Below are 8,588 nucleotides of genomic sequence, written 5' to 3' on the forward strand. Positions count from 1 at the left end.
GCTTCATCTTGGCAAAGGTGTTGTGTTTTAAGAACCCTCTGCTCCCAAGTGACTCTCATGTTATCATCTTCACCTCTGCGTGTACAATAACAAACCTCTTAGAAAAAGCAAACAGCTACAAGAAGTCTCTGCTCCAAACTGGAAACAGCTGTGCTATGCCCAGCACGGGTACTGGGCCCACCAGTGTATGACCACAGAGCTAGATGTCTCTCCCCTGTGTATCTCGGGCAAGGCAAAAAGCCTCCAGTGGGGCCCGGGGACTTGCTGTGTTCCCACCCTCTCCATCCCCAGAGCAGCAGCACAGTGCCAAAACACGCTGCTGCTGTTGGCAGATTGCTGTGCTCCTCAGAGCGAAGGGAGAAGGCAAGGGAGGAAGGCAGCCAGCAAAGCCTCTCCCTTACATAAGGCTGGGAGTCCCATGGACATGCGTCCCAAAACATGGTGGGGCTGAAGCTGCCCAGCCCTTTGAGTTTTCTTTCTCAAAACTCGAACATGCACCGCGGGCATTGCAATGCCATCACCTGGAGCCCAGTTTGTATGCTCTGCTCAAAGCTAGTTTGTAACAGGCAGAACAAACAACCAAAGTGCTCTCCCTTCAGTGATGCTTGCTGCCAAACCTTTCACAAAAGCTGCCTTTTTTTTCTTTTTTTCCCTCCTGCCTTGTAGCAATTGCCTGCTTTAACTACGAAATCCAAAAGGGGAAAATAAACAAACAGCTGGTTTGGAAAGCAAGAGCAAAAAGGGAGATTTATTCCAGGCAATTGGATAATGCATCATAGGAGCTAAAGGAATATTTTTGGTGCCTCTTGGGCAATATGAGTTTTAGGGCCTGAGGAGCTAGGCAGCATTTGCAGGCACTTAATGTTTCCAGAATCCTTTACACTTGGCACCCACGTCCACCGTTTTCCTTGGAGATTTGCAAGCACTTTGCAACCATACATTAATTAACCCACCAGCCCTCCTCTGCAATGAGGTTTTCCTTTCCCTGTAGTGTGCCTGTGCTAGGGACAGGGTAAACTGAGGCATGGCAAGGCCATCAGCCTGCAGCACAGCTGAAGGCAGGGCGCTGCATGCCATCCAGCTCTCCTTTCCATTGCAAAACCACCCTTCCCTTTGCAAGCATGACCCACATTGACTGCATTTCCCTCCACTGGATGCTGCCTGCCCCATTCCAGAGGAAGGCATGGGCAGGTCAGCTCAGAGCCTCTGTGCTGGCCCTCAGTGCCACAGAGCAGAGAAACAGAGCCAGTATGTCTGAAAGGCAGAGCAGGCAGACAGGAGTGGAATGGCAAGCAGATCAGCAGCTGTATCCAATTGCCTGCATGTGTGACAAGGCAGCCGCGTGGGGAAAGGGGGAAAAGGGACATTTTAATCAGTCATGTGGAGGGAAACACAAGATGCTGAACCTCTGCCAAGTGCCAGCAGGTTATTAATCTATTAGCTAATAGGGGCAAAAAAACCTACTACAGGCTCCTGGGAATTCGGTTATAACAAGACTACAGTGATCATGGATGCTTTGATAATCAACAAAGCATCTCAGCCTGTTGCTGAGGTCAGCAAATGGCTCAGGGATTGATCGTTTTAGTTTTGCTACTCCCTTGCTGATGCCGGCTGACCCTGGAGCAGGGTCCTGGCTGAAGAGCTGCTGGCAGACTGTTTTTGGGGTGCGAGATCTCCAGTCATTGCTTGCAGGATTCCTGATGGTGATCCCTGGGCTCTTGGTGCCCTGCCCTGTATTTTGGGATGAGGTGGTAGGGCAGAGGTCATGCTCACCTGATGGCCTGAGCCTTGCTGGGACAAGGTGGGGAAGGGGAGGGCTGCGATACCCTCCTGCACTCTGCCTGTGGCACAGAGATCCAGCTGGCACATCACCGCTTGCAGGGAGCCACACAGATCTCCGGCATCCTGTCGTCCCTCTGCTTCCTTGCACGACTTGACCTGCAGGGATAAAGTCAGGCAGCTGCCTGTGACTTTTTCACTAGTGGGCTGAGGGCAGCAGGAGCTCGCTGCCAGCAGCAGAGCAGCCCTGGGTGAAACCCTGAAAGGAAAGGCAGGGGAGAGGGAGGCCCCTGCTGCCAATCAGCCCCACCACCTCCGCATGCTAAGCATCCCCCTTCGCTGGTAGCACCGAGGTGCAATGTGGTGACACCACTACCCCCGAAGCACTCACAGCCCTGGTGAGCAAAGGGTCTGGAGACATGACAAGGAAGGGCCTCCACGTGCCTCCAGCCCAGTGGCAGGGCCATGGGTGTTTTCCAGCTGGGCAAGCAGAAACAAATCCCATTGTCCGCTGATTGGTCACAGCTCAGCAAGGGGCCCGTGGTGCCCAAGGGCTCCTGGGACCTGGCATGGACAGTGGGGTCCAGTGAAACTCCAGCTCCCTCTCAGGCTGCTGGAGGTGGGGGCAGCCTGCCCCAGTGGAACGGCAGCATCTTTGGGACACAGGACATCTCCTTGCTTTCAGGCTGGGCGACACAAGCCCCTCTGCCCAAGCCTCTTCTGAGGGTCTCCCATCCTCACCATACCCTGGGCAGCAATCCCTCCCTCCCTCCTCCATCCCCATCCCGCTGCCTCCCTCCCTGCACTGCTGTTGCCTTCTCCAGAGCTCCAGCTGCCCGTTTGCTTTCTCCTACAAGCATTAAGGGAGTAAATACTGACTAATGGCACCAATTAGCAGCCGAGCCGCTGGGTGCTGGTTACTGAGTGACAGCTGTGCCGCCACCGGCCAAGGGTGAAATGTTGCCTCACTGCAGACAGTCTCCACCTGCCAGGGCCCAGGCTGAGGCTTGGATAAACTCAAGACACGCAGTTCAGCTCCCCCTTGTAGCAGAGGAGACAGGGTTAACCCCTGGCTCAGCGGCAGGCAGGAACACCCTGTGGCATTCAGAAAAGGCAGCCCTGGGGCACAGACCACTCCGAGCACCCCGTCATGGTGTCACTCCAGGTCTCCTTGGCGGAGGATGGAGCTGGTGCTGGCAGAGGGAGCCACACTATAGCCAAGGTCATCTGGCCCATTGAAGCAGTGCCGGGGGCACATCCTCCTCCTTAGCTGGCAGCACCGGGCTCCCACGATGGAGCACAGCCATTAAGGAAGAAGTTGGCTGGCACTCAGCCACACTCGTAAAACGCTGCAGGGCAGCTGTGGGCTGCTGGGAACCAGGGAACCTGGCACGAGGAAGAACGGTGCCAGCTGCTCTGCAGTCCCATTCCCCCCTTGACAAGGTCCATCCACACCACAGTGGAGCAAGGTGCCCAGCGACTCCCGGGAACCATCTAAAAGGCAGAAGGTGGCTTTCTATAGGATGGGTGGATGCCAGCTCTGGAGGATAGCCTGAAGCAATGGCTCCCCATCAGCCTTCCCGAGGCACCTTGGTGGCAGCAGACAGAGCCATGCTCCAGCTCTCCGGGAGTGCTGCTGCAGCCAGAGTCTGCCCATCCTGCATGGCAGGGCAGGGCCAAGGTGCCGACCTGTTCTCCCAGCCAGCCTGCTCCCTGGGCAGTCTCTGTGGTCACTGGCACCAGGGGACCATGGCACACGGCCACCTGCAGAGACAAGGGCTCCAAACACAGGTCCAGGAGCTCTCACAGCCATGCCAGCCCCGGTCTGTGCCTGGCCCAACATTTGCTGGCTGGTGTGGAGGAATTCCGCTCTGTGCAAATGTCTGGCAAGGCTGACTAAATCCTGTCTAGGAGACTAAGTCCATCCAGTCATGCTTTCCCTTTTGGGCAAATCAGCAGCGGAGCTGTGGCTGAATGCTCCTAAACATCCCCCGGGGAGGTTTCCAGGAGGGCCCTTTCCCACAGCTTCCAACAGTACCAGCCGTTCATAATTTCTTCTCCTTGCCAGTCATGCTTCCGCGGGTTCCCAAGCTGAAACGAGGCCCCGAGGCCACCCAGCGGAGCACAACCATGGGACATCAAAAGAAGGGCAGGCCAAACCCATGACCCAGCAGCCCAGCTGCCGGGGTACCACTGGGACTGCCTGCCCCGCTTCCTCAGCCCCTCTGCAAAGCTGGGTGTCCACCTGCGGGCAGAGGATGCTCTAACGCGGACCAGGGAGGAGGGAGCCCTCGGGGGGCCCTGCACCCCTCACACGAGGGGCTGGGGTACGCGGCTGGGAGCCTACAGCGCCCCGCGGCCACGCTGCCGGGGGAGCGCGGCAGAGTTTCCCTGTCCCCGGGGGCCTCTGGCCCCTGCGCACCCCCTCTGCGGAGCTGCCCGGCCCCGAGGGGCTCCGGGCTCCCGCCGGGCCCGCACCCTCAGCAGCGGGCGCGGGGCGGCGCTGCCCCCTGGCGGCAGCCGCGGGCCCGCCCGGCCTGAGCGGAGCACGGGGAGCGCACGGGGAAGGGATGAGCCGGGCCAGGGCTTAAGGGGCTCCGCCGAGAGGTGCGGGAGCAGCGGGGGGGGAGCGCAGCCGTGGCGAGCTGCTGGCTGCTGGGAGAGGGTCTGGCATTCCAGGGTGGGGAGGCGTCCCAAGCCGGCCGGGTTTTGGGAAGGGTAGGCACGGCCCTGAGCGCTGGGGTCACGGTGAGGATGAGGAGGCAGTGAGTGGCAGCGGGGAGATGGGGGAATGAGCGGCACGGAGTGCACAAAGCGGGACAGGGCGCCCCAAAGCGTGGGCTTATTGTGGGTGCTGCGCTAACCCGGGGAGGGACTGGGGACGAGTGGGAGCCGGGAAATGCGGGAGTAAGCAGGGAAGCGCAAGGGCAGAAGCAGGAGCTTTTTGTTTGAAGGTGGTTTAAAGAAACTGAGTTTGCCTACCGGTAGCACACTGTGCAGAAGGACAGGGATAGTGCTAGGACAGTGTTAGTGTCAGGATGGATCACACGAGGACATAAGAATGTGACAGTCACCCTGAACACGGTAACTGTCCTGCAGGGCTGTGCTTGCTGCTCAGCTGCAGGCCACAGAGGATGGAGTCCTTGCTGGTCCCCTGAGAACCCCAAGTTCCACAGGGACGGGATGGGAAAAAGCTTGAAGTGCACCTCCTCAGCATAGGGTACTTCTCAAAAGGCAGTTTGCCTGCTTCTCTCCTTGCTCTTGGGCTGAGGCATCCAGCAGCACCCTTGTGCCATGGACCCAGTGCCTCAGGAACAAGAGGGGCTCCTGGCACTACCCTCCCAGGGCCTCAGGCTTATTCTGTACGTCCATACTCAGCTTATAGGGACTCAGTCTCCAGGGAAACAGGCTGCTCTTCTAACAGTGCTGCCCAGACCCAGTAAATCTCTTTTCTGGCAAGCCAGATGACAAGTCAGCCTGGACAACAGTGGTGGCTGGCTTTCCACAAAGATCCCTCTTCTGGGGAGGAGCTGCAGACATCACCAACCCCCTGTTTTCTCCACTCTCCACACAGGATCTGCCATCTCCAGAGGATGCAAGCAGGTGGGAAAGTCTCACCTGACTTTTGCTAGTGCTATGTCCTGGGATGGCAGAGTTGGGAAGCTTCACAGCAAAGCTGAGCTGCTATGAAATGCCCAGCAGTGCTGCTGGCCCTGCTTTACATCTGCAGTTATGGGGGTGCTGGGTTCCCTACAAAAAATCAAGCTTCTCAAGAAGGAAAAGCTCCACAAAAACCTAGCTTTCTGGAGAGCCCTGGCGGGTCTTGTTGCTGGCAGTAGCTCAGGGCAGGGCTGCCTGCTCAGATGGAGGACAGGTTTCTCTGCCACTGCTGCCCAGTATCTCCCATCCTGCTGGTCCCAGTGACATCTAGCTTGCCTTCAGGGATGCTCTGGGCATTCCTGGCAGGAAATGGCAGGACTTCTTACATGTGCAGAAAACAGGGAAGCACAGCTGATGCTCCTCCACCACATCCTCCATCACCTTCCCTGCACAAGCCAGAGGACTAGGACAGATAAATTTCACTGTCTCCTACCATCCAGCTGTGCCAGCTTCCCTCACTCCCTACGTTTTCTGATCCATTTCAGCCTCTACAGCACCCGCTTCCTTCCCAGGACAGCACCAGGGCGCTGGAGGGATAAGGACAAAAAGCAGCATGGGGGACCCTGTTTTCTCACCTCTTGCATCGAGACCTTTACTGGGGCAGTAGAGCAGTGCCCTGACCTTGAGAGGCACCAGTGATTTGGACTGATTTGGGTCAAGGGCCACACCAGGAATCCTGCTCTGCCGGTACCTTTACCTCTCTTCTGCCTGCACGCGAGGTCAGGCTCCTGCAAACAGGGCTTGGGGCCATGCCTTGCACTCAGAATGCAGCCAGGACCTCTGTGCTGGGCCAGATCACACCGAGGGCAGCCAGGGAATGGTGCCTAGGGAGAAAGGACCTGCGTGGGGAATGGTGCAAGGGGGGAGGGCAAGCTCCCAGCGGTCAGCCTACAAATAGAAAGGGTCATGGGAGAGTGCCCAGCTCCTGGGACAAAGGGCCTGCAAGAGGCCAATGGGGTTGTAGAAGGAGTTCTGGCAGGGAGACCAGCGGTGGCACAGTCCCAGGAACCCCAAGAACGTGGAGGGCTCCCTGGAGGTGTTCCCTGTAGTGCAGGCACCCCAGTGGCCATACAGGAGCATGTGACTGACGGGACAGGGAGGGAGCCAGCACTCAGGGAAAGCTGGGACTCGCACAGGAAGGTGACAGAGCCAGTAAGCGGTGGCCGTGCCAGTGGTCGGGTGACATCCCCGGGGGCAGAGTAACCAAACACCGTCCCCAGCTGCCTGTTTCGGGGGATGGCGGAAGGGGAAGCGTTTCTTGCCCCGTGGTACTGTGCTCCCGGGACATGCTCCCTGGCCGGCCCCGCGGCGGTCCTGTAGAGGGAGGGGAGGGAAAGGCAGCAGCACCCAGCAGCGGCAGGAGCGGGGCCGAGCGTGCCGGGGTCGGAGCCCCAGTCGGGCAGCCGGCAGCCCCCGCAGCCCCGGGCGCTCGGCACGGCTGCCAGGGCTTTCCTGAGCGCCGCGGGGCCGCTCCGCCCCAGCACCCACCCGCACCCGAGGCAGCCGGGGCACCGCCGCGTCGCTTACACGTTTCCCCGGGGGCTGCCGGCTCCTTCCCGCGGCGCCGCCGCCTGCAGGGCACGGTCCGGTCCCGCAGCGCCCGGTGCCAGCAGTGCCGGCCGCGGCAGGCCGGGTCCTAGCGCTTCCCGCCGCGCCAAGGGCACCGCTGGGACAGCCGCGGCTCCGGGGCCGCCGGACTGCAGCCCGGTGCCCCTCGCCCGCTCTGAGCCGGCCCTCCTCCCCCCACAGCTGCATCGGCCGCACCTGGGAGCGGCAGGCTGCTGGGGTCGCCACCGCCGCTCCGGCACAGGAGTGTCCAGAGCTCCGGCTTTGCCCCAGTGTCTCCTCTCCTCCTGGAACAGGCGGCTGGCTCTACTGCCCTGGGAGGGGGGCACAGCCGTGCTGTCCTTTTGCCTAGGCAAGGAGGGCAGGGTGCCGGCAGCCAGCCCCTCCACTGCTGCTCCCCGCTTTCATTGTCCCCTGCGCCGGGGTCTGGCTCTGAACTCTCCTTGCAGCCCTGGGACTAGAAAGCTCGGGACCCTGGTTGGGGTCCCCCAGTGTGTGACGGTCCCGGAGCTCAGCACAGGCTCCCGGCTGCAGGGTGACCTTGCAGCAGGACTGCCGAGTCGCCGAAATTGGGGACAAGACATTGGCTCACTGGAGGAGGCTGGAACCAGACCCTCTCCTTAGTGCCCAGCAGAACAAGGCACACCAGGGACAGTGCTTCCTCTGGTCACCACCCTGCCTGCACCCTGCCCTTACCTTGATAGCTCAGCTCTTCTGGTGCCAGATGATGCTGCCTGCAGACTCCTCACTGCCTGCTACCAAGCAGGGTTGGGATTTCCCACAGCAGCAGGACCAGGGTGCAAAGGCTTTGCCACCCTAGACGCTCTGCAGCCGGAGTGGGTTGTAGAGCCCTGGCGCTGGCTGGGGCTGGCTGAGCACGGCTTCCGCTGGCTCAGCAGGTGGAGGCTGTATGCACGGGCAGATTAGTGCTGGAGGGGGAGGAATTGGCTTCTGCCATAGGAACTACAGGCAGGATTCTTCAGCGGGGCCAAGTGCCAGCACGGGAGGAGAGAGGGGAGGCTGTGGGGGGGCAGCCGCCTCGGGGGGACAATGAAGCTTGTACAAAGGGGGTACTAAAAGCGGTGCTGCAGGTGCCAGCATCGTCCCTGGGATGGTGTTAGCTGTCTAGTGGCATGTCACCGCATGCTCCTGTGCTGGACTGGGGCCATGGGGGGACCCTTGTTGAGCTCCCATCTCACCATGGGTCAGTATCGACCCCTGGGGGCAGCAGGGGGGTCCTTAGTAAAGCACCCTGCACCCACTGATCCCTCTGCGGGGCCCCGCAGCTGCTCAGGAATGAGCTGGCACCAGCCCACCAGCTGCTCTCCTGGTATGTGCAGCCGGAGCTGGAATGCTGCGCCTTGGCCTCTTCACTGGCCTGGACAGGCCTGGCCCCTGCCCAGGGCATCTCCCCTCCCAGCCTTACCGTCCTGCTCGTCTTTTCCCATTAAGGAAGTGCAGGCAGCTGAGCTTTGGTGCCGGAGGAAAACAGGTGTCAGAGCCAAGAGTGATGGAGCCAAGTGGAGGGAGGTAAGACACAGGGGAAACTCAGAAAGCACACCCACACCTCACACCGGCATTCC

The 8,588-nt window shown here is 60.1% G+C and overlaps 1 protein-coding gene across 3 annotated transcripts in view; it reads right to left on the reverse strand.

The window, feature by feature from the left end:
- The window catches only part of SLC29A1 (solute carrier family 29 member 1 (Augustine blood group)), a 33,632-nt gene extending 25,735 nt beyond the window's left edge, over positions 1 to 7,897 (reverse strand). The window contains exons 1-2 of one of the 3 annotated variants that reach the window (XM_063390894.1): positions 7,702 to 7,897; positions 1,774 to 1,938 (exon numbers count right to left, since the gene is read on the reverse strand). The gene's annotated coding sequence lies outside the window, so the exon portion shown is untranslated. Of the gene's footprint in view, positions 1 to 1,773; positions 1,939 to 6,966; positions 7,183 to 7,701 lie in introns of those variants that run through there. The other 2 variants (XM_063390892.1, XM_063390893.1) reach the window with 2 other exon arrangements.
- Positions 7,898 to 8,588: the final 691 nt, after the last annotated feature.

The sequence above is a fragment of the Prinia subflava genome, chromosome 2 (assembly GCF_021018805.1).
Source record: "Prinia subflava isolate CZ2003 ecotype Zambia chromosome 2, Cam_Psub_1.2, whole genome shotgun sequence".
In the NCBI taxonomy this organism is placed as follows: Eukaryota; Metazoa; Chordata; class Aves; order Passeriformes; family Cisticolidae; genus Prinia; species Prinia subflava.